The 27,038-nt window shown below is 42.8% G+C and overlaps 1 pseudogene; it reads right to left on the minus strand.

Moving 5' to 3' along the window:
* On the minus strand, window positions 1-26,761 carry LOC136701753 (NLR family CARD domain-containing protein 3-like; annotated as a pseudogene).
* Window positions 26,762-27,038: the final 277 nt, after the last annotated feature.

Raw genomic sequence — 27,038 nt, forward strand, 5'->3', positions numbered from 1 at the left:
TTTAATTTAAAATCAATTAAAAACTGAGAGAAAACAGACACAACACAGAGTCACAAAGACATTTCAGTTTTTTTACATTTTAAACCTTTTAATAAAAAATATTAGTGTTAGTGTGTGTCTGAAAATGTGATATTGTGTGTGTGTGTGTGTGTGTGTGTGTGTAGGAGAGAGAGAGTGTGTCTATTCTGTCTCACACAGACGCACTGAGGAGTCATAATCCCAGAACCCAAACCCAGCGTAGAGGGGCTCAGTGAATGTGGAGGTGAGTGTGTGTAAGTGTGTGAGTGTGTGTGTGTGAGGTGAGATGGTGTAGAAGGACAGAGTGCCGGACCCCCAGTCCAGATACACTCCGACTCTGTTAGAGTGAGAGGGGGGGTGTATCACAGTGCTCTGATTATTGTGACTGACCCAGTAACTGTTCTCAGAGCAGATCAGACTCCAGGAGAATTTATTGGATCCAAACTCACTCTCAGCTCCTCCTCCTTTCCTCCTGATTCCTCTGTACGACACTGAGATATAAACCCCCCCCCTCCACTCTACCTCCCAGTAACAGCGTCCAGTTAAACTCTCCACACTCAGAACCTGAGGATAAATACCATCAAATCTCTCCGGATGATCTGGATACGACTGAGTCTCCTTCACACGCTCCACCTTCCTGTTTCCCTCAGACAGAGAGAGACCAGTGTGTGCTGTGTTTGGATCCAGAGTCAGATCACAGTAATCTGTACACACACACACACACACACACACAGACCAAACACACACACACACACATTTACAAACAATACTATACATGTGTTTTTACTATATATTTATGTTAGTGTAAGTGTGTGTGTGTGTGTGTGTGTATAGTTTGTGTGTGTGTATAGTTTGTGTGTGTGTGTGTGTGTGTGTGTGTGTATAGTTTGTGTGTGTGTGTAGTGTGTGTGTGTAGTGTGTGTGTGTGTAGTGTGTGTGTGTGTAGTGTGTGTGTGTGTGTGTGTGTATCTTACATTTCTTCGGTCCTGGTCTCATTCTGCTGATTCCTCCGTGTTGGACTCTAAAGATCAAACACACACATTTATAAACTCATTAAACTCCACATCAACCTGAAACTAGGGCTGTGACCATAAGCGCATTCCCCCAACACCGGGGTCATGTGATGCCCCCCGCGGGGTTCAGCTCCTCCCCCTCATCACCGCAGTGGGGGGCTGCACTTCTATGGTTTTACAGCTCAAACTTACAGGAGTGTGTTCACCCATCAGCCACAACATTATGAACACCTCCTTGTTTCTACAGTCACTGTCCACACTCTCAGCTCCACCGTCCACACGCCGGTCACTCTGTAGGTCTACAGTTATACATCGTGTCCACTCACTGTCCACTCTCTCAGCTCCACCGTCCACACGCCGGTCACTCTGTAGTTCTACAGTTACACACCGTGTCCACTCACTGTCCTTTCTCTCAGCTCCACCGTCCACACGCCGGTCACTCTGTAGTTCTACCGTTACACACCGTGTCCACTCACTGTCCTCTCTCTCAGCTCCACCGTCCACACGCCGGTCACTGTAGTTTTACAGTTACACACCATGTCCACTCACTGTCCACTCTCTCAGCTCCACCGTCCACACACCGGTCACTCTGTAGTTCTACAGTTATACACCGTGTCCACTCACTGTCCACTCTCTCAGCTCCACCGTCCACATGCCGGTCACTCTGTATTTCTACAGTTACACACCGTGTCCACTCACTGTCCACTCTCTCAGCTCCACCGTCCACACGCCGTTCACTCTGTAGTTCTACAGTTACACACCGTGTCCACTCACGGACCACTCTCTCAGCTCCACCGTCCACACGCCGGTCACTCTGTAGTTCTACAGTTACACACCGTATCCACTCACTGTCCTCTCTCTCAGCTCCACCGTCCACACGCAGTTCACTCTGTAGTTCTACAGTTACACACCGTGTCCACTCACTGTCCTCTCTCTCAGCTCCACCGTCCACACGCCGGTCACTGTAGTTTTACAGTTACACACCATGTCCACTCACTGTCTACTCTCTCAGCTCCACCGTCCACACACCGGTCACTCTGTAGTTCTACAGTTATACACCGTGTCCACTCACTGTCCACTCTCTCAGCTCCACTGTCCACACGCCGGTCACTCTGTAGTTCTACAGTTATACACCGTGTCCACTCACTGTCCACTCTCTCAGCTCCACCGTCCACACGCCGGTCACTCTGTAGTTCTACAGTTACACACCGTGTCCACTCACTGTCCGCTCTCTCATCTCCACCGTCCACACGCCGGTCACTCTGTAGTTCTACAGTTATACACCGTGTCCACTCACTGTCCACTCTCTCAGCTCCACCGTCCACACGCCGGTCACTCTGTATTTCTACAGTTACACACCGTGTCCACTCACTGTCCACTTTCTCAGCTCCACCGTCCACATGCCGTTCACTCTGTAATTCTACAGTTACACACCGTATCCACTCATGGACCACTCTCTCAGCTCCACCGTCCACACGCCGGTCACTCTGTAGTTCTACAGTTACACACCGTGTCCACTCACTGTCCACTCTCTCAGCTCCACCGTCCACACACCGGTCACTCTGTAGTTCTACAGCTACACACCGTGTCCAGTCACTGTCCTCTCTCTCAGCTTCAGGGTCCACACGTCGGTCACTCTGTAGTTCTACAGTTTCACACTGTTTCCACTCACTGTTCACTCTCTGAGCTCCACCGTCCACATGCCGGTCACGCTGTAGTTCTACAGTTACACACCGTGTCCTCTCACTGTCCACTCTCTCAGCTCCACCGTCCACACGCCAGTCACTCTGTAGTTCTACAGTTACACACTGTGTCCACTCACTGTCCTCTCTTTCAGCTCCACTGTCCAAATACCGGTCACTGTGTAGAGAGCAGTGTGTGTGTGTAAAACTCACTGTAGTTTCTCCAGTGCAAAGTGTGGATCCTGCAGTAGATCAGAGAGCACTTTCCCTCCAGACTCTCCTGGGTGATTGTAACTCAGATCCATTTCTCTCAGGTGGGAGGGGTTAGATTTCAGAGCTGTAGCCAGAGAACAACAGCCTTCATCTGTAATCATACACCCAGACAATCTGCAGAAAGGAACAGATGGAGATTACACAGAGTAACAACAGCTGTAGTACAGTACCCACAAACACACACATCACTAAACTCTGTTTAAAATGAGTCAATGCTGTTACACACCACAGCTAAAATAACATAGTACTTTTTTTTTTTTACTTTGAATTAGTACATGTGAAAATATTTTATTCTGGGAAGCAAGAGATAGTTATAAAAGATTCAGAATGGGTCCAAGAGAAAGTAGAATTCATTCTCATCTGGACAGTGAGTCTGAGTGAAGATATTGTTAAATAAGACGTACATGATATTACATTGCACTGTTACACCAAACACACATAAAATATTAAAATAGAGAGTGAAAGTTAATTCTAATAATAATTTTCGTGAATTTGGCTTGCTAGGTATTGCTAGAATTGTTGCAGGGTAAAAACAATTGTTGCTTGGTGTGCCCGGGTCCGAACATTTGAAACCTTGTGGCCATATCTTCAAAATTGACCAACTTAGAGCAGGTTGAAATTTTGGCCAATGCATTCCTATGGGAAACATTCCCACTTTAGAAGCTTGTATTTTGAAATCTGTAGGTCGGATCTCTCTAAAAAGCAAAAGCCCGAGTTGGCACCGGTTCTATGACTATGTGAAGTTTCGTAGCTGTAGCATGAGAACCCTAGGAGGAGGAGAATTTTACATTTTGCGAATAGAATAATAATAAGAAAATGGAAGAAAAGATAAGATTTCAAAGAAAAGTAATTTGGCTTTGACAAATTTTACCTGAGAGTTTCCAGTTTACAGAGTGAACTCTTCAGTCCAGCAGAGAGCAACTCCAATCCTGAATCCTGTAGGTCATTGTTACTGAGGTCCAGCTCTTTCAGGGAGGTGTTTACTGACTGTAGAGCTGATCCCAGAGTTTCACAGGAGTCCTTGGTGAGATTACACCCAGCAAGTCTGTAAAAACAGAGTAAATACAGCATGTGGTGTGATGATACGGTGTGATGAATAGATCCCTTCCTTTTGAAACTAGAAAATGTTCACTGAATTGTTGTAGCCTGATATTTCCTCTTCAGTGTTTAAACACCTGACTGCTAGAGTGCACTGTTGTACTTTCTTCTGTCATTAGACTCTCCCACCTTATTGTAAACAAGTAACTTCAGAATGCACTGCTAACATTAGCATTAGTGAACCTATCTGATGGCATTGGCCAAATATGGCATGAGCTCCAGCAAATTTCTAGAGAAACTCCTAAGTATCAAGTCTGGAGATGTCACGGAGTCGTACTTTGGTGGTATAGATTTTTTGCATCTACTTTAGTAGTAGAGATTTTCTGCATCAGGCACGTTCTCACAATGGGAGATGAAGCGTTGATTTTACCAGTCTGGGTAATGTCCATGATGAATGTTGTGTTTGTTTCTGTGTGAAAGCTAGAGTGGCTCCCGTAGTGTACAGAGCTGAAGTGTGGGCTTATTGTTTATTTTTGGATTCCACAACAAAGGCAATACATACTAAATACATGCTCACCTGCATATGTATTTTTTGTTTTGTTTATTTTTAGGAATCTTGCAATCGCTTTCATTTATAAGATAAAAATTTCTGATTATTTTAAATATATTGAATCGTAACCCCTGTATCGTGATATGTATCGTATCACCACATTCTCACACAGCCCTACTGGAATATGTTTTATCATTAAAATTAACTTAAACTAACAAAGCTAGTGTTGGTAATTAATAAATTGGTATTTGCTGATGTGTGTGTAGTGCACAGTGTGAGCATGGCTGTAACTAGCTACGAGGACACAGAGGTCCGGACTTCGGTTGTGTTTTTAAGTTTTCCCCATCTCCCATATTTCTAGGACTTGGGTTTTCAACAGACTTTGGTCTGGATATTTTTGCTGGATCAGACAACCCTGCCCTCAGTTTGTTGGTAGAATTGCCAACTTGCTCTCACAAGACCTTTCAATTAGTAACCATCTTTAAGTGCTTGTTGAGAGGTATGTTGAGCACATATTACAGACAAACATACGACACTGCTGCTATGACATGAACGTGAGGACTTTGTGAGGGTAAATCGAAGGTTTAGTCAGAAATGTGTGTGTAGCACCGCTATTCTAAACCTGTTCTCCAACTGCAGCACCATTAGCTGAGCAGACTAATACCTGTCAGGTTATGCTACTTTGTCAGATCGTGCTACCCAGTGTGTATTTACAGGTTTAACTCAGAAAATACAAATGGACGACATCTTAACACAGGATAAAAACTGAATAATACAAAATGCTTTCAGCAGTTAAATGTTTTATAGTAACGTTATATTTATCTTAAATCACTTTATAAAATAATCCAACACAATTAAATCTGTGAGTATCATATCTTGTAATTTATCTAAACATGATTCCAGCATCAGTTATTTATATAAGTTGCACATTTCTGTATCGTAATCACTTGCTTCCAGCTTTAAACAGTTATTATTAAAAGTAACGTGATATGATGTAATCTATGCAGTATATTAGTACATTATAAGAACATGAACTGTTTTAATTACTGCATTAATACAGTCATTTTGATTGGTCATTCAGTATATTACTAATATTATTACTAATATAATGCATGGTGTTTGTGATTATAATATTATTTTATGTTTTTTTTTAGTAATCAGTGAGGAGAAGTGAGAGGAGGATGAACACACACAGTGAGAGACAGACAGAGAGGGAAACGTTAAACAAAATACATAGTCTAAGTGGGGTCAAAGCAGTTTATGGGAGTATTGACGGGTAACAATTTAGAAGTCAGCATTAGAAGTTGTAAACCTTTGGCATTGTGAAGTGAAGTGAGTTTTCATTCCCGCAGTGTGGACCTCACTAAAACTTTAATTCTAGTCACAGCCCTGAGTGTGAGTGTGTGCACTTGTGGTGTTTTAAGTAGAGCCTGTTTACTCTTTAACTCTATTCAACAACATGGACATTGACTACAATTTCATTTGAATTACTAACTGTTTTGATGTTGTTTTTTATAAAGCCACTGTAACATGGAGGAGGAAGAAGCAGGTGATTTCATGTTACTGTTAACTGTTAATGTTTGAGATGTGAATGTTTAATAATCAAAATAGCAGGTGAAAAACAAAGTTACAGTTGGAAACAAACAGGTCAAAATGTCAGTGAACAGAACACCAGGCTGACTACATGGTGTCAGGATCTATTCGTTCTGTGCTTTGGTCTTGTGTCTATTTTCACTTGTGTTACCTTTAGTCTCGCCCCACACCTGTGAGTGGGGTCACATTATCCCAGTTATATTCACTATTTAAAGTGTGTCTTGGTGTGTGTGTTCTGCAGTTCATTGTCATTGTTAGTCTTAGTGTTCATGGTTTACGTCTTTAGAGTCTAGAGTTCATCTGTTGTGTGTTTTAAATGTTTTCTCATCTCAGACTATGCTTCAGCAAAAATGTATTAGAAAAATGAAGTGAGATTCCTTTTTCAGCTCAGACCCCAGGATTTTCCTCCAAAGCGTGTCACAGGAAGTGAGCGGCAGAGCTATGAGAGAGGACCATTAGAGAGTAGTCTCTCAAGGAAAGGATAGAAAAATGATGTTGTGATTTCAAAGTAAAAAAATAAACATATTTGTAAAACGTATTTGTATTTTCATTTTGTTGTCTTCACTTCAGTTTTAATTTTGTCAGGGTTTCCCTCCCATATCGGGTGGAGGACAGATGTCCACATTCATGTGATCACCCGTGGAGACATGGGAGTTGTAGTGAGGGACAGATGAGAGAGAGGACGTTGAGAAAGACAAATCAAACAGTGAAAGGATTTCAGAAATTTAGAAAAAATTCCGCAGTAAATCTAAAAGTATAATAAACATTTATTAATGATGAACTCACACAGCTTTTCTGGACGCTTTGATCACTGGCAGCAGTCTCAGAACACCTTCCTCTGATGGATTATATTTCCTCAGGTCAAACTCATCTAGTTCTTCTTCTGAATTCAGCAACACAAACGCCACAGCTGACCACTGATCAGGAGAGAACCTGACTCCACTGAGAGAACCTCCTCTGTTCAGGTATTCCTGGACTTCCTGAACTAGAGAGTGATCATTCAGTTCATTCAGACAATGGAACAGATTGATGGTTTTCTCTGGAGAGGGATTCTCCCTGATCTTCTTCTTGATGTACTGGACTGTCTCCTCTCTGCTGTGAGATCTGATTCCTGTCTGAGTCAGTATTCCTCGTAAGAGAGTCTGATTGGTCTCCAGTGAGAGACCCAGAAGGAACCGGAGGTAAAGGTCCAGGTGTCCATTCTCACTCTGTAAGGCCTTGTCCACTGCAGAATTCAGGAACTCTGACATGGTGGATGTTCTGAAGATCCCAGAGAGATCAGTGGAACTAGAACTAACTGTTCTGGGGGACTTTCTGAAGATAGTAAAGAGCCCAGGCTTCAGCTGATTTCTGTTGTTGAAGGTGAAGTAGAGTAGTGCATATAAAGCAGCCAGAAACTCCTGGACACTCAGGTGGACAAAGCTGAACACCTTCCCCAGGTGCAGCCCAAACTCCTCTCTGAAGATCTGGGTACAGACTCCTGAGTACACTGACACTTCTCTGACATCAATGCCACACTCTCTCAGGTCGTCCTCGTAGAAGATCAGATTGCCTTTCTCCAGCTGTTGGAACGCCAGTTTTCCCAGAGCCAGGACACTCTCTCTAGTTTTCTGAGGATCAACCTCCTGTTTTCCCTGGTACTTTTGTTCCTTGTGTTTGATCTGAAAGATCAGGAAGTGTGTGAACATTTGAGTCAGAGTCTTGGGGGTCTCTCCACCCTCTGCTCCACCCAAAACTCCCTCTAGAACCGTGGCTGAGATCCAGCAGAAGACTGGGATGTGGCACATGATGTAGAGGCTTCTGGAGGACTTGATGTGGGAGATGATTTGATTGGCCAGGCTCTGGTCACTGATCCTCTTCCTGAAGTACTCCTCTTTCTGAGGGTCACTGAACCCTCGTACCTCTGTTACCTGGGAGACACACCCAGGAGGGATCTGATTGGCCGCCGCTGGTCGAGAGGTGATCCAGAGGAGAGCAGAGGGAAGCAGATTCCCCTTGATGAGGTTTGTCAGCAGCACATCCACTGAGGCTGACTGTGTTACATCCCACAATCCCTTATTGTTCTGGAAATCTAGAGGAAGTCGACACTCGTCCAGACCGTCAAAGATGAACAGGACTCTGTAGAGATCATAGTCTCTTGGTTTTAATTCTTTTGTGTCTCTGAAAAACTGATGAAGAAGCTCCATCAGACTGAGCCTTTTCTTCTTCATCAGGTTCAGCTCTCTGAAAGGAAGTGGAAATATGAAGAGGACGTCCTGGTTTTCTTTTCCTTCGGCCCAGTCCAGAATGAATTTCTGCACAGAGACTGTTTTTCCAATTCCAGCCACTCCTTTAGTCAGCACAGTTCTGATGGCTTTATCTTTAAAGAGCTGGCTGCATTTGATGGGTTTCTCCTGTGCTGCTGGTCTCCTGGACACTGTCTCAATCTGTCTGACCTCATGTTCAGTGTTGACCTCTCCACTCCCTCCCTCTGTGATGTACAGATCTGTGTAGATCTCATTCAGAAGAGCTGAGCTTCCAGAATTAGAGACTCCTTCATTAATTTTCTGGAACTTCTCCTTCAGAGTTGATTTCAGCTTTCGATGAGAAGAAGGAGCCAGTTCTAATTAAAAAAAGGGAGAACAATCACAATAACAAAACATTTTTTTGATTAAATTAAACCTAAAAGTTCTTCAGCTGTAGTTTATTTATATTTGAGAATATATTTTCACAGAACAAATATTCACACAATGAAAATATCCATCCATCCATCCATTATCTGTAACCGCTTATCCAATTTAGGGTCGCGGGGGGTCCAGAGCCTACCTGGAATCATCGGGCGCAAGGCGGGAATACACCCTGGAGGGGACGCCAGTCCTTCACAGGGCAACACAGACACACACACACTCACACCTACGGACACTTTCAAGTCACCAATCCACCTGCAACGTGTGTTTTTGGACTGTGGGAGGAAACCGGAGCACCCGGAGGAAACCCACGCGGACACGGGGAGAACACACCAACTCCTCACAGACAGTCACCCGGAGCGGGAATCGAACCCACAACCTCCAGGCCCCTGGAGCTGTGTGACTGCGACACTACCTGCTGCGCCACCGTGCCGCCCACAATGAAAATATATTTGTGATTAATTTTATTAATATTCCATCGTGATGATCCTTAGATCTGTTTCTATTAAAGTGTCTAAAGAGTAAAGACAGGACCCTGAAGTCTTACTGCTCTGCAGTGTGTGAGCGAGGTGTGTGTGGTTCATGTTCCTCAGGACGTTCAGTGTGATCTTCATCACTCCGTTTCTAACACCATCCTCCTCCTCCTCCTCCTCTCTCTCAGAGCATGCTGGGTAATCCTCACTCAGCAGCTTCATAAACCTCTTCAGATGATTCTTCACCACAGAGATCACTCTCTGCTCCAGCTCCTGATTAAAATAGAAATATTAAGACAGAGTCTGTCAGACAGTGCAGTGTGAGCTGAGGGGTGGAAGTGATAATGATTTATATTTTATTATTCTAAGAAAATCCAGAATCACTGTCCATCACCAAACTCTACATCACTCTCCATCATAACACTGCTACAGTGAATAAACAGTAGCCTTTATTACTGTCCTATAATAACAACACTGGAACACACACACACACACCTCCAGTGTTTTACACACACACCTTGAATATTGACTCCATATTCTTCCTGGTCCTGTCAGGAGTCTTCTTCTGGACTCTGTGGAGAATCAGAACACAGACTGAATAATGTGGAGAACCTGATCAATACATTACATCATCAGATATTACTAATTATTCAGACTGTTCTGGATCCATATTCAGTAGGAAATCCTAGATATATAATGAAGGTTCCACTGTCGTTATAACACACAGAGTTCAGCTGCACAGATCAGCAGGGTCTAATCTTCTCCACAAAGAGGCGCTGTTACTGCAGCTTTTCATTCCAATAAAGCAGAAACACACCTGATTCCACTCCTTCATCAGTTCATCTTCAAACAGTGGATCATGTGCGCTCCTGTTTCTGAAAATCTCATCTTAATCTCATCTGTTTAGTTCTCATCAGATCTTCAGTTAGGACTGAACTGAGGACAGTAGCTATTACAGAATAAGAGTCCCTGTGTTTATGATCTTATCCTAGTGTTCCAGAAGAATCAGAACTGGACAAAATGTCCTCAGCTCTGTCCGACACGTCCACTTCAGTTTCATTTAATAGATCTTTAACTGATTCTTAGTTAAACACAGACTGAACATCTACAAAGCTCTGGACTGTCTTTCTCCACTGTGTCCTCTCACGCTCTTAGAGCAAGAGGAGTTCTAACCTTCTTTATCTGTTCATTTATCACTCATCAGTGTTTCACTGAAGGACAGTAACTCACTCTGGATCAGAGGGGACAGCTCCACTGCTGAAATCAGGAGGAGGTTCCCCCATGGACCCGTCACTCTTCATAGACACACAGCTGGGTTCTCCTCCTTCTCTACTGAATTTGAGAGGTTCCTTCATGGACCGGTCACTCTTCATAGACACACAGCTGGGTTCTCCTCCTCCTTTACTGAATTTGAGAGGTTCCTTCATGGACCGGTCACTCTTCATAGACACACAGCTGGGTTCTCCTCCTTTTTTACTGAAATTAAGACGTTCCTTCATGGACCGGTCACTCTTCATAGACACACAGCTGGGTTCTCCTCCTTTTTTACTGAAATTAAGACGTTCCTTCATGGACCAGTTACTCTTCATAGACACACAGCTGGGTTCTCCTCCCCCAGTGTTGACTTTAGGAGGGTCCTCCATGATCTGGTCACTCTTTACAGACACACAGCTGGACACTGGAGAATCTGCTCTCTGGGTTTCAGTCCTGTGGATATTAAACAGAGTGAACAGGACAGTAGACTGAGTAAGAGAACACAGGAAGGGATACTGTACGTATTCAGACCCAGTGGTGTGTACAGACTCTGGTAGGAGTTCAGGGAGAGAGGGGGGAGTGGTCAGATTCTCCTAATTCTCTTTACTGTGTTACACCTGTGTAAAATAGACTGACCGTTACTGAGAGCTGTAGGTGTGAGAGAACTGTAGGAATCCCATGGATACGACGTGTTATCAGGGAGCACTCAAAGCAGATAAGACCACCATCTCTGGAGTTAATACCTGACTGGTTTATACACACTCACACACACACACACACACACACAGTGGGACAAATCAAAGGAAACATGAACCCAGAGAGAGGTGTGTGTCCACCATGATCTTCCAGAACATCTTCAGATCTCCTCGTGACACACTACAGAACTTTTTAAAGGGACATATTGTACCTCTTTTTAAACAGGTTAGAATAGGTCTATGGGGTGATACAAAACATGTTCATGAAGTTCTTCACACAAAATCACTCACATAAAGAGATATCTCCGGCTCTATTCTTTCATTATTTCATCTCGTGTTGACGCAGGTGAGGGGCGATGCCAGGGTGGATCTATGCAAATTTCTTCATTGTGACATCACAATAAGAGAGACACACATACGGCTCGTTGAAGCATTTGATTCCTGACACTGAACTCTTTCAACTGACTCAGAAAACAGAGGGTTTTATTTTTGCACTTGGAATGTTTATAGGAGAAATAGAGACCAAAGTGGAAATACAAAAGCACACAAAAAGAGACTTTAAAATAAAATGTCCCCTTTACAGTGGGAGCAGATTAGAAACAGACTGGGGTCTCACACTACACCCGTTTCTGATGATTTTTATGGAGACTGGAACAACGTGAGACACACACTACACGACCCCAACCTCCTGAACCACACACACACTCGCCTTCCCCAGGAGACACGGATAAACACACACCTACAACAACTCTCTGTGGTTATTGTCTGCACTGCTGTTTGTGTCGATCCACAGAGAAAAATAATGTAGAACTGTCTTTGGTGGTGGATGTGAAGACGTGGTCAGCACGGTCTCTACACACTGCAGAGGGAGCTGGAGATCAGTAGAACAGCACACACCTGAGACTACGCTCCACCTTCAATGTCTCAGAAGTATCAGACCTGCAGCAGTAGTTCTCTCCACAGTGCTGTGTTATTGAAGGTGGAACAGAACATTTGAATAAAGTTGGAATAAAGGCTGTAACGACGTATGTGGCCCAACGTGTTGTTTCTGTTACAGGTAATACTGGTTATCTGGGGACATCTGCATCTAGAACTATGTAAAGACTTGTAGTTTTCTGTATCTACTGCCTGTGTTACCTTTCTGTGCTCTGTTCTGATTGGCTGTTGAAGGGTCTCATTCTGACTTGAGTTGCTGAAGAGTTTATATTACGCTATTACGGGCAAAGTCCGGTTGGAAGAATGACAGCAGACTGTAAATAGGGTTGGAAAAATCAAACGTTTAATGTTTAGACTTTCCCCCGATTGACACTGCTACTGCACCGGGCTCTGCAGACTACAGCCGAGCAGCACAGACTCGGACTGACTGGAGATCAGGGTTAAAATGGAGCTAAAAGTGGTGTAGTGTGACCCCAGTGTGAGTCGTACGTTCTACTGGAACGGCAGGTCATTCAGACTGTTTTCCTCATCCTGTTCTCCATGAAGACAATCCTGTTTATCTCTGCTGATAAAGGAGAGACACTGGAGGCCAAGAGACTGAACTGTACAGTGTTTAGTAACTGGTACCGCAAGAGCCTTCTCAGTTATTACAACTCTTAATCTATGTCTTTTCACTGTTCTTTTACTGATGTAACACTGTGCACTGCTCTCTCTCTCTCTCTCTCTCTCTCTCTCTCTCTCTCTAAACCAAATATATTATATTATAAATATAATACAGTAAACAAATATTAATTTATTAAACTAATTCTGACTCTGGAGCTGCTGGAGTTACTCCTTTAAACACAAACACACTCTGTAACACTGCACTGACCACAGTCCCTCACTGATTTACCTCACTGCAACTCTTACATCTCTGAAGTGTGTGTCTCAATCTGTTTACATGTGTGTATTCTGTGCGGTTCAGTGTGTGTGCGAGCCACAGGGGTCTGTTTGTGAAGGAGACCCTCACTGCTCCCCGTGTGAGTCAGCTGGAAATATCAATACTATCAGCTGCTGGAGACACCAAAACCCCAAGAGGAATCCTCCCTCCATCACACCACCTGAACCTCCCAGCAGCCACGGAGAAGCTGGTATCGTACTCCAGATCATAAACACCTCACTCATGTCAAGGGCTATTCCTAGTTCATTAAAAACTGTACAGTTCTGATAATTAACCACAGACCAATTCCTAATTCTTCAGCACGTCACTAACTCCCCCTGTCCCCCTGACTTCCGGGTTGTGAGAGATACGCTGGCGCGTTTGGCTGCCGCTTCTCCCCCGGTGATAAAGTTTTTAATAGTTTTAAAGTTTGTATTCGGTTTTTCTGCCCGCTGTGTGCAAAAGTGCTGTGGAACCCAACACACTATCGAACTTTGTACTGGATTTACTGTAATATGAGCCTTGGATTTCTCCTTGTGGCTCTGAGCTCTCTTAGAGTTTAGCGTCCGTGACTGTGCTTAACATCTGCCGCGAGAGCACCTGTGTTGCCCGTGCTATGTGGATTATTTCGGGTTTATTTCTCTGGCTTCTACTGGGCTGTTACGGCTGCAACTTCCATTGTGGCCTTATCATGACGACAAGGAGGATAAGTTACTCTTTTGGTGAACTTTTTACGCTCTGAAATGCACAGTGTAAAACTCCTGCTCCTTGTGTCTCTCTACATCTCTACACGCTCCGAGCACTGATCATAATCTTAAATGTGCTCTGTTCAATGTTCGTTCCTTGAATCATAAGGCAACGTTTGTCACTGATATTATCCAGGAACATGACATTGACCTGCTCTGTCTCACGGAAACCTGGCAGTGGCCCAATGAGTATTTCACGCTCAATCAGACTCTGCCTCCACATTATCAATACGTGGATAAACCTCGTTTAACTGGACGAGGAGGAGGACTTGCAGTGGTGTACAGCCCTGGTCTCAAAGTTAAAACAGTTTTAATCCCAAATATGACATCGTCTGAGTGTTTGGCGCTGTTGGTCTCTGCTGTTAAACCTGTATTGGTTCTGCTCATCTATCGCCCCCCAAAAACCTCATCTGTTTTTATGGCAGAGTTTTCTGAGCTCATCTCCACACTCATTCCTGTTTATTCTGATCTGTTGCTGCTTGGTGACTTTAATATTCACATCAATTCTGGTAACTGTTTGTTTGCTAAAGAATTTCTTAATGTTTTACAGAGCTTTGATATTTCTCAGCACGTTGCTTTTCCTACACATAACAAGGGCCACACCTTGGACATTGTTTGCTCTCTGGGTAAAACCCCTTTTAATGTGAGAGGCACTGATCTGTGTGTATCTGACCATAAAGCTGTGTTCTTTGACTTTCCACTATCATGTCAACAGCAAGGGCAGCGTCAATCACGCCAGTTTACATTACATTACAGTTTACAGCGTTAAAAATATCAGTCCTCCTGCTGTTATGGAGATGCTCAGTCAGAGCCCGGTACCTGATTGCTTAGATCCTGATTTGCTAGTGACCCACTATGACGAAACATTGTCACATATTTTAAACCACCTGGCACCTCTAAGAACACGCTTGGTTACATTTTTTCAGCCTGCTCCCTGGTTCACTGCTGAGCTGCGCAAGCTGAAAGCTGCTGGTCGTCAGCTTGAACGGCTCTCAAACAGAACTGGCCTGACTGCATGCCCTTGCTTACAGTGATCAGGTCCTGTTTTATAAGAAAAAACTACAGGAAGCTAAAACACTCTATTATTCTGATGTTATTCATGGTGCCCACAGTAACCCTAGAGCTCTCTTTTCTACTGTTAATAAGCTATTGAGCCCTGTGAAAAGTTTCCCTATGGTTCCTTCAGCTGAACTCTGCTCTCGGTTCATGGACTTTTTCAATCATAAAATACTTACAATTTACTCTTAGTTCTCCATTTATCTGTCCTCTTATCACCAAGGTTATCAATGCTTCACTTAGTTCAGGAATGGTCCCAGCTTCTTTGAAACTGGCAGCTATTACTCCAGTTCTCAAGAAGCCTGGCTTAGATCCTGAGAACCTCGCAAATTACAGGCCCATCTCTAATCTCCCTTTCCTTGTTAAACTGTTGGAGCGAACAGTAGCTGCTCAGTTAACAGAACATATTCAATCATGTGATCTGTTTGAGGTCTTCCAATCAGGATTTAGGAGCAATCACAGCACTGAAACTGCTCTTGTTAGGGTTGTCAATGATTTGCTGATGACCAAGGACTGCTGAGTCTTCTTGTCCTATTGGACCTTACTGCAGTATTTGATACAGTGTGTCATAGCCTTTTACTAACTCAGCTCAAAAACACGGTTGGTGTAACTGGTACTGCACTAGCTTGGTTTCAATCGTATCTTTCTGATAGGCAGCAGTTTGTTTCAATGGGAAGTTTTCAATCTGACACATACTCCTTGTCACATGGTGTGCCCCAGGGCTCTGTTCTTGGGCCCCTGCTTTTTATTTTGTACATCCTTCCTCTTGGTGACATCATTAGACATCATGGGCTGCAGTTTCACTGTTTTGCTGATGATGTCCAGATATATATTTGTACAAAACCTTCTCACAGCTTGCCACCTAGTGCCTTGATGAATTGCTTAACTAATGTGAGGGCTTGGATGATCAAGAACTTCCTGAGCTTAAATAATAAAAAATCTGAAGCCATCATAATTGCTTCTCTTGCAACAGTCAGGAGGCTCCTGTTTGTGTCCCTGGTTTTGTTGTCTCTACCTCAACACTAGTGAGAAATCTCTGAGTAATTTTTGATTCTACATTTTCATTTGAATCACATATTAACAACATGTAGGACAGCCTTCTACCATCTTCTTACCATCTCTAGGATTCGCCCTTTTCTCTCTTTCACTGCTGCCGAGACCATAGTCCATGCATTTGTAACTTTCAGACTTGACTACTGCAATGCTCTGTTGTGTGGCCTCCCTGCTCGGGCTTTGAGCGGGCTGCAGTATGTGCAGAACTCTGCTGCTAGGGTTCTGACCCATACAAGATCATGGGAGCATTTTACTCCAGTCCTAAGTCGTCTTCATTGGCTTCCAGTGAAGTTTCATATACAGTATAAATTGCTTGTGTTGGTGTTTAAATCCTTGCATGACCTTGCCCCTTCTTACCTAAGTAGTTTACTTCAGTCATACTCTCCAGTGCGTACTCTTCGGTCCTCAAGCCTCCATTTGCTTGAGGTCCCACATTTTAAGCTGAGCACCATTGGAAATAGAGCATTTTGTGTTGCGGGTCCAAAGCTGTGGAATAGTCTTCCTGACGAACTGCGAGCTTGTTCATCTGTAGATGTTTTTAAAACCAGACTCAAAACTCATCTTTTTAAACTAGCATATGGATGATACTATGTATATGTCTCTATGGTTATTTTATGTTTGTATGTGCTTTTACCTGTTATTTACTTTTTTAATTTTTTATTTTTATTTTTTCTTTTTATTATCTATTGTACAGTGTCCTTGGGTCTCTTGAAAGTTGCTTTCAAATAAAAATGTATTATTATTATTATTATTAACTGGATGGACACAGCTTTCTGCAGCTGAATAAATATAAAACAGATTATTCTCTTTGGGAACAGCAGTGAGACACAGATTGGCTGCATATCTGGACTCGAGAGCCCTCAGATCTAAAGAACTGGCTCATAACCTTGGAGTATTAATGGACTCAGATCTCAGTTTTAATCTCATGTTAAAGCAGTTACTAAATCAGCATTTTCCATTTTAAGAACATCAGTAGATTAGAGATTTTCTGACTAAAGAAAAAGATTTTCTGACCAGAGCTGGAGAAAATTATCCATGCTTTTATTTCTAGCAGGATTGATTACTTGTAACCGAACTAGTCACTAGTCAGCTAAACAAACGTTGGTAGGTGGATTGGCGACTCAAAATTGTCCATAGGTGTGTGTGTGTGTCTGTGTTGCCCTGTGAAGGACTGGCGCCCCCTCCAGGGTGTATTCCTGCCTTGCGTCCAATTATTCCAGGTAGGCTCTGGACCCCCCCGACCCTAAATTGGATAAGCGGTTACAGATAATGGATGGATGGATGGATGGATGAAGTAACAGTGACGTCATATTGCAGTGTTTCCCTCAACAGAGCGGTAATTATAAACCCGCTCTTTTCTCAAACATCTCACTGATCATCTGTGGCTCATCGGTCTCTATTTTCATAATAAACCGTGAGGTGCTGTTCCCCGCTGACCGTTGTTGTGAAAAATAATTTTATTACTTTGTATTAGTGGACAAATATCCTTAAATGATGATTAGTTAAAATTAGAAAGTATAATTACATATTCATTGTATGAAACCTTGTATTCATATGAATGATTAACCAGTATTTTAACCATGCATTTAAACAGTTTAGAATCTGCACACTAACTGGCATGATGACTCAGTGTTTACACCTTTCTAAATTCTTAGATCTCTCTGTACTTAGGAAACACATAAATTACAACTGTTAGCCAAAAGGGGGAGTTGAACTTTAGGGCATCTCAGTGACCTTAAGTCCATCAGTGACCTTAAGTCCATTAGTGACCCCTCTGAATCTTGGTGACAGAAAAGGAATGTGGGTAATAAAACCTACAGAGTCAGAAGGGCATGATGAGTGTTTTGGGGTCATAGGTGCATGGGAAACCTGCACGCGAGGAACCTGAGTACTAACATGTCTAATTATGCATATTAATATATGTTAATCAGCCAGAAACGCCTTGCCAGCAGGGTATACGTCATTTGGGGTATAAAACTGGAGTCAGGTGGGGGGAGAGGTCAGAACTCTGCGTGGAAGGGCACTAGGTTGCGTTTCTTATGTATTAGTTCTCCTGGATCCAGCATTGTATTAAATACTTTGATTTGCTTTGAACTTCACTCGACTGGTCTTTGTAAAACTTCCGGAACGAGCACGCCACCTTGAGGAGGAAGGTTGTATTTTGGATCTTTTGGAGATCTTCTAAATTTTAATTACTTTGGGAACGGTCCAAAAAGAACATTAATTCTTCAATTGGTGACCCCAGACGTGCGGAAGTGTGAGAACAAGACCGACTTCGGACTCCTTTCCACTAGCGGCCGCAATTCATTGAGGTGGGTGAGCAGACCCTGTTTTATTCAAATTCTGCATATTGGAATTTCTAAATCAGAGTGGTGCGGAGGTCTAAAGGCGGTCTGGAGTGAGGTAATGAGCAAATCAATTTATTTTAAATATGTTTTTATAATTTTTCATTGGTTTATACATTTGGGGTTGCTTGGTTATGGAATTTAAAAATGGTATAGATGGATGTTGTACCCATCATGGAATTTAAAATGGAATTTAAAAATGGTATAGATGGATGATTGGTTCCCATCTTGAAACTGAGTAGTGGCGTCCTCCACTGGAACCTGACGAGGTATCCAGTTAATTGCCCGGTCGGAAAGGCCGTCCGAGAGGGGTGGTTCCCTCTGAAGTATATTATAAGCGGAAGTTGTTCCCGCAGGTTAAGTATATTAATATTGGCGGACGATGTACCCGCAGGCGGAAGTTGTTCCCGCCAGAGTTTGTAGTGTATTTTAATGCAACCTGATTGTGTATTAGTGTGTTCTATGTTCTAAGAGGCTGTGTTGTTTTTTGGGGCTGTTTGCATGACTGTTGTGTACGTCTCTGCTCGCTAGAGGGCGATAGAGGAGTGTCTGGCTGTGTATGTGTATGTGTGTGTGTCAGCTGAAAGAATTTTTTTTTGGGAGAAAAAGGAGAAAGTGGGGGACTGATCAACCCCATTTTCTTCTGTGGTTGCCCTTGAGAGTGTGTCTGGGGAGAACTACTCTTTTGATGTGCTGTAAAGAGCCATACATTTTTTGTGGGTGTGTTTAGAAAAAAGGGGTAATTTGATAAAGAATGAGAAATTTATAAATTAATAGGGAAAGAAATTTGTAATGGTATAAATTATGAGCTTCGTTCAAGGACAGTTATTTAAAGAATATGAACCTCAATAAAATGAGGGGTTTGTTTATCTATGACAATGAGTCTGAACGGAAGACGTTTTTAAAGTAAAATATATAAAGTAAATTAAATGAGCTTTCTTGGAGACTATACATTAAGAAAATATAGACAATGAGCTCCAGAAAGACGTTTTTAGAGGTTGAGAATAGGAGAAAGGAGAGCAAGGTGTAAAGCTGAGTAATTAATATGATAAATTGGGGAAACTGTAAGGTTTAAATATGGGAATTAAAGGGAAATTGTTAATTGAACACTTGCTCTAATTTTGAATCTGGTTTCTTTGATATTGTTAATTTAGATTTGTGGTAGATAAAATATATTTGGTATTTTGTTTACTGCTTATTGTCCTAAGAATCTTATTTTTCCCGTTTAGTTAGTATTTTTTAACTATGGTAGTTTGTCTAAAAATGTATTTTCTGCCATGGTTTGAATTTTTCGTTCATCATAACATATTTTGTAACCTGCTTGCTATTTCTCTAGTTCATAAAATTTTGCTTTCACTTGCTATAATATATCTTGTGATTTCACTGTGGCCTGTGGACTGTTGAGTGTGGCTGGAACCTTGTTTTCGTTTTTAAAATATAGTCGTTGGTTTAATTCTGTGTTGTGAGATACTAGTCCTGCTTTTCTTGCTTTTTCTATTTACTATAAATTGTATTTCGTATATTGGCGTGGTATTTGCTTCTGCCTAACAAGCTTTTTCGGTCCGTGGGTCGGTTTCATAATTAATGTAAATTAGGCTTGACTTGCTTTTATATTCAATACTGTGTTTGAAGACAAACTTATGTTTTATATCTACCTGTGAAATTATTCACAGGGTTGAGGAGGTTCTGCTTTTATTGGCTGAGTTTGTAAACTTGACTCTAAAACTTTGGACTTTTTATTTTATATAAACTAAGGCGGACTGTGCTGAGAGCAGCGGCGGCTGCGTGGGCGCTCTGCGGGGGAGACCGTGGGAAACTGTTTTAATTCACTCTGAATTGCGATGAAACCTAGCGGTGATAATTGATTTGCAATTAAAGGGTGAACTAGAACGAAGACCGATTCAGGTAAGGTCCAATTTTTTAATCAGCTTCTTACAGACATTATGGCTACTCCTAGAGACTTACATAATGAATTAAACGCCATTTACGGCGTGGGGAATTGGGAATGGAAACCGTTTGTACAACAAATTGAAATAATAACTGAGGGATTAAAACAGGGAGAAATATATTTGGAAAAGCGGGATATTGTGCACAAAAGTGTGCTACAGAGATTTGAAACATGGGCTAAATTACATACAGGGGAGAAAACTTTTTTAAATACCGGTATTAATCAGTTGAAAAGAGAGCTGGAGGAAAGATTATGTCAGGCTGAAGCAGAGGTTAGTAAGGCTAGCCTTTTCCAAAGACCTAAGGCAAACAAAAGTTTAAATATAGCTAAAACGGACATTGCGGAGCTTCAAAATTTTAAAATGGCGTTCCTCAGCTTGACACCACAGCTAGTGGTATTGAAAACACCAGGTCCGTCACCTTCGAGCGCTCTATCACTCACTGCCGAGAAGCCGGAAGTGGAAATTGAGTATATGAACCACAAGGGGGAGGAGCCTACAGCTCCTACAGCTCAGCCTCCCCCATATAATATAGGTCACGTCAAACCAGTTGATAATGTCCCACCAGTTGATAATATCCTCCCTGTTTTCAGTGTTGATTCCGGCAAAGTGAGCGTTCAGACAGACACAAGAGGCCGGGATTTTGCTTGTGAGCAGCCAGCTCAAAGTGACACACACACAAACGCACACACAGACGACCCATTCCAATTGCGAAAGCAACACGAGTCAATTTTAAATCAACACAAAGATATTAACACTGACTGTTATGACATTATAGATACCACAGGAAATTATATAGAACAGGATAAACCGCGCCTTGTCGATGAACAAACAATGACAACTCCATTTAAGAACTTGATGCCACGTAAAAATAAACAAAAAATCAGGATTAAAGCTGATTTAGAGGGCCATGTCACAACGGATGACTCGGATCAGGATGATGGACATATAGCAGATGATGAGGACAGTGCGAATGGACGACATGGTGATAGACGGATGACTGATTTGAACAAAACATTGCGTGCCATGGAAAAACTTATACTAGAAGAACAGAGACAATTGGACTTAAAACAACAGACTTTAGAATGCGACATGCACACCTCAGACAAAACGGACATTTTGAGACGTAGCACCGGACCTCGACACCCGCCTGACAGATATACGACTGACACTAACATTGACACTATGTTTCCATTAGTGGCCACTAGCACAGGAACATATAAATATGTACCATTATCATTAACTGATGCACAGACTTTGGTCGATCAGCTTCTGCCTTTATGTAGTGGAGCGGCTGCTTGGATTAGAAAGCTGGACAGTCTGACTGGTGGCATGACTCTAGCACTTGGGGATTTTAGAAATATTATTAAAAGATCAACTACTTCCATGGAAGCAGCTGAAATAGAGAAACAGGCTCAGATATTTACTCAACCTAACTATGATCTTTTCTATATGAACACTCATAAGGAAAAATTAGATAATAAAGACAAGGAGATACTTAAGTTACAAAGAGACCTACTAACTGTTCAACTAGCAGAAGCCAGGAAATCTGTAAATGATAATAAAAAGCAAACAAAGTCTGACACCATGATGCCTATGACTGCACTGCCACATATGCAATCAACACAAATATTTATGAACAAAAATACATACATGCCTACTCAATCTGGGCCACCACAAAACCCACCGTATAATTATGGATTAAGTCCATATTTCCCATATCAGCCCTACTCAGGGGGCAGGGGGCGTGGTAATGGTGGGAGGAGGGGCAGGGTCCGCCGTCGGACAGGGGCGTGTCTAAGATGTGGAGCTTTGGACCACTGGGTAGCACAATGTGAGGCACCACACCCACAGGCGGCACCAAAACCGGAGCCATCACATCTTCCTGCTGGCCAATACAGCATGGAGCCGTGGGGTGGACATTGACGGGGCCATAAGAAGCACCAGGACAGCAGGGCCAGGGCAGAACCCATGCTGTCATTAACTGTGGGGGCCTCCGAAATTGTTTTTCTGGTAGACACGGGAGCCACATGGTCAGCCATCAATAAAGTATTACCTGCACATCTGATGAGCGAACACACTGTGCAAGAAAGGGGCTTTTCGGGGAAATTTACATCACTGCCAAAAACAAGACATTTGCCAGTCAGTACTGGTACACAGACTGTGTCACATAATTGCACCACAAGCACCCTTGAACATTTGTGGTAGAGACTATTTTATGCCAACCAGATGGGATCACACTTATGTGGTTGGACGGACACAAAACTGTGGCAGTGGTGGGGTACACTGATGGTATGTACCTGATGAGACCTCAACAGGATGAGTCGATAGACATTTCCTGGGCTTTAGTGACTGGACAGACGGACCGGTCACCACGACTCATTGCCTTGTTCCACCACTGGTCGACTTGGATTACAGCCATGGCACCCTACGTTCCTCCGCCCGACCCATTCCATGTCACCCTGTTTTATGATGTAGGGGGAGATTTAACTTATTATGAATATTTTCAAACAGAATTAGAGGGTACACAGTGGTCGGTTGACACCACAGGGATTTGTGTGGGTCCTGAAGGGGTGGCATCTCCTGTTTCACTAACACCACAACAACATTGTTGGTACAAACTGTCTGACACGGCGGCACCACACATTTCACTAGCTCTCGATCAGAGACACAAGGCCAAGCAGTTGGGCCCTATGGTAAAAAGAGCAAATGAGGCCACGGATTGGGTCAGGACACAGCTGCTTGGTGTCATGTTTTCGCAGTCCACACAGACATATCACATCACTGATAACTCACCCATCTTAGTCACATTGCACCATCAATTGCTGCCTAGACACCATGGTTGTGAGGACTGTGATTATCTACAGATGGAGGTATTATTAGCATCACTACCTGACACATTGTGGTCCACAGGACCAGATGATGTATGATAGACTAATCAGACACTTGTCTATTTTTGTATGAATATTACACAACCAATTTGGATTGCCCAATATAAACAAAAAACCAGAGACTGTGTAAGACATGTTAGCATTTTTAGAACTGACTGGTTACAGCAGACAATACATTACTGACTTTGTCGGACGAACATAACCTTTTAGGGACATGGTGAAATTGCTAGGGATGAGAAATTTGTCTGGTAAGCTGAATTGGACGGTGGAGTCGGTACAGGCGTTTATAGATGTTAAACAAGCCTTATCCGTTGCAGTTGACTTAGCCAGACCTGACTATTCATTACCTTTTTACATGGATGTTTCTGAAACAGACACTGTGATTAATGGTGTACTGTTTCAGAAAAAGGGGGAAGGTAGAGCAGTACTAATGTATTTAAGTGTCCCATTGGACCTTATAGAGAGGAGACAATCACAGTGCACAAGACATGTAGCAGGACTGACCAAATTAGTACAGAAAACAGCACATCTGGTAGCAGGATATCCATTGCGCATTCTAACCACACATGGAGTAGTAGCGTACATAAACTCACAGATGTTCACACTCACTCCATTGAGACAGAGACGCATTCACAAAGCATTGACTGCACCCAACATCACCTACACACACGAAGGAGTTAATATGGCAGATGGGATGTTGGAAGGTCCACCACATGAGTGCGAGGAACAGGTGGAAAGGCAAGGAAAAGTAAGATCAGACTTACAAGCCACACCCATTCTAGGGTCATGGAATTTATGGACGGATGGGTGTGGGTACAGGGCAGATACAGGTGAAGTCAGAGCAGGATACGCAGTAGTTCAGGAAGCGAAGGGGGAAACACATGAGTTTCAGACAGTTATTGCAGACGAAGTGAAACAAAACCCATCGGCGCAGAAGGCAGAACTGCTAGCAGTAATTTCAGCATTAGAAGTGGCACATATAGGAAAACAACAAAACACTGGACAATTAAAAAACAATGGTGGCACCCATACATGTCAGCATTAGTGGTTGATTACATCACTAAATGTCAGATTTGTAACATTCAGAACGTAACAAAAGCATTTAAACTAGCTCCAGGAAGGTTTCCATTGCCAGATTCTCATGGACATGAGATTCAAATGGATTACACAGATATGATTGACTCCATTAGGAGATATAGATATCTCCTGGTCGTAGTAGATAGATTCTCGGGGTGGGTAGAGGCACTCCCCACTCTGAGGGAAGATGTAAAATCAGTCTGTAAGTTTCTGATTAATTGTTGGATTACGAACCATGGGTTTCCTAGGAAAATTTTGTATTTTTTATATTTTTTCAGATAGCGGGAGTCATTTCACGAGTAAAACACTGCAGTGGGTGGAGCAGTCGTTGGGGCTGCGCCATAGCTATGGTTGTGTGTATCATCCTGCCTCACAAGGTCAGGTGGAGAGGATGAATCAAAATTTGAAATCTAAATTAGCAAAAATCAAACTGGCCACGGGCATGAATTGGCTTGAGGCCCTTCCAATTGCTTTAATTAGTGTCTGTAGTTCAGTAAATAGAACTATAGGATTTACTACTTTTGAATTAGGGAGGGGTATCCCTTTTCAAGGCCCCTCCAGCGCGCTTGCGTCCCCCCAGAAACTACCTCAAGCAGAGTACCGACAGCTATATGAAGAACTAAAAGCTGTTTGTAAAGATTTCTCTATACAGGTGCAGGAAAGGAGAGAAAGAGAAGAAACGGAGGAGAAGGATCCAGAAGTGACAGTCTCACCCTGGGTCATCCTGAAGGTCATCAAGCGGAAGTGGTACGAACCTCGCTGGACAGGACCCTACCAAGTGACAGAGAGAACCAGTTGTGCAGTCCGGTTGAAGGGTAAAGGCTTATAGTGGTACCACCTCACACAGTGCAGAGCCGCACCGACACCTAACATCAAACATTAACTGAAGGAAAACAACACCTCAGAAGAGGCTGATCAAGCAGCCTCAACCACCATAGGGGCAGAATAATCCCCTGAGGCAGGGGCACGACAAGGAAAGTCTATCCTTGCCCCCAGCGCAGATCCCTACCAACGGATGAAGAATACACTTTAACACATACACATATAGGGCTCATTGTAATCTCTTAGTCCAGAGGGTGAGTGGTAGGACAGAGGTGTCCACTCCTAACAGGAGCGGTGTAATTGCCCGCTACCACCACAATCTGCCATCACGCTCTACCTAAGTCACTCGCCAACCCGGGGGTGACCTAGGCAGACCAATCTAACATTAATTGCTTACCATTTATCTAAATGTATTGACCTGTCAGTTGGACAGGTCAAAAGGGGGAATTGTTGTGAAAAATAATTTTATTACTTTGTATTAGTGGACAAATATCCTTAAATGATGATTAGTTAAAATTAGAAAGTATAATTACATATTCATTGTATGAAACCTTGTATTCATATGAATGATTAACCAGTATTTTAACCATGCATTTAAACAGTTTAGAATCTGCACACTAACTGGCATGCTGACTCAGTGTTTACACCTTTCTAAATTCTTAGATCTCTCTGTACTTAGGAAACACATAAATTACAACTGTTAGCCAAAAGGGGGAGTTGAACTTTAGGGCATCTCAGTGACCTTAAGTCCATCAGTGACCTTAAGTCCATTAGTGACCCCTCTGAATCTTGGTGACAGAAAAGGAATGTGGGTAATAAAACCTACAGAGTCAGAAGGGCATGATGAGTGTTTTGGGGTCATAGGTGCATGGGAAACCTGCACGCGAGAAACCTGAGTACTAACATGTCTTATTATGCATATTAATATATGTTAATCAGCCAGAAACGCCTTGCCAGCAGGGTATACGTCATTTGGGGTATAAAACTGGAGTCAGGTGGGGGGAGAGGTCAGAACTCTGCGTGGAAGGGCACTAGGTTGCGTTTCTTATGTATTAGTTCTCCTGGATCCAGCATTGTATTAAATACTTTGATTTGCTTTGAACTTCACTCGACTGGTCTTTGTAAAACTTCCGGAACGAGCACGCCTCCTTGAGGAGGAAGGTTGTATTTTGGATCTTTTGGAGATCTTCTAAATTTTAATTACTTTGGGAACGGTCCAAAAAGAACATTAATTCTTCACCGTCACCTCCGTCTTTACTGTGGAGTGTAGTTTGTAGACGGTCCCTTATCTCTCCCGGAGCTGGCCACAGCGCGGAGTAATCAATATGTTTCGTGGTTTTCAAAAGACAAAGGTTTCTGAGGTAAAAGAGTTGTAGCTGTTTTTCTTTGATCCAAAAACAATATGTATCCAGTATTAACCCTTTAGCGGTTCTTTCTTTCTTTTAGGAGTCCTGTTCTTTCTCTAATAAACTCAGGTATAAACTCACCGTGTGAAAATACACCGCTGTTTTAGTGGCTTTCTCTCCTTCCGCTTCAGTTTCTTCTCTTCACACCGACCCCATTTTCTCCCGCGCTGAGTTTAACTCCTGAAAACTCCCAGCACCGCTTTGTTTCTCTAATAAACCCTCCATTCTTCTACACTGAAAAGATCACTGTGTGGAGGAACAGCGCTGTTTGGGTGAAATCTCTTTCTTCGTCTCCTACAGCTCCGTGTGTCTCTCTTCCTCTCTGTCTCTGCTTTTTACTTTCACTTCTGACTCGGGGAGTGACGGAGGCCTGCAGGGGGCACTAAAGAGAAAAATAAAGGGTGAGGAGGAGAATCTGTACAGGGTTCAGTAACCCGTCTCAGTTTATAAACCGTGTACTTTCAGATTTAATCTCAGTTCATAAACATCCAGCTCTTCTCAGTCTTCAGCGCATGCGCAGACACACGGACATATAACAACAGCCTAATATTTGATGATTTATGAGTCTGTTCCGATGTGGAATACA

The sequence above is a fragment of the Hoplias malabaricus genome, chromosome 7, assembly GCF_029633855.1.
Source record: "Hoplias malabaricus isolate fHopMal1 chromosome 7, fHopMal1.hap1, whole genome shotgun sequence".
Lineage (NCBI taxonomy): Eukaryota > Metazoa > Chordata > Actinopteri > Characiformes > Erythrinidae > Hoplias > Hoplias malabaricus.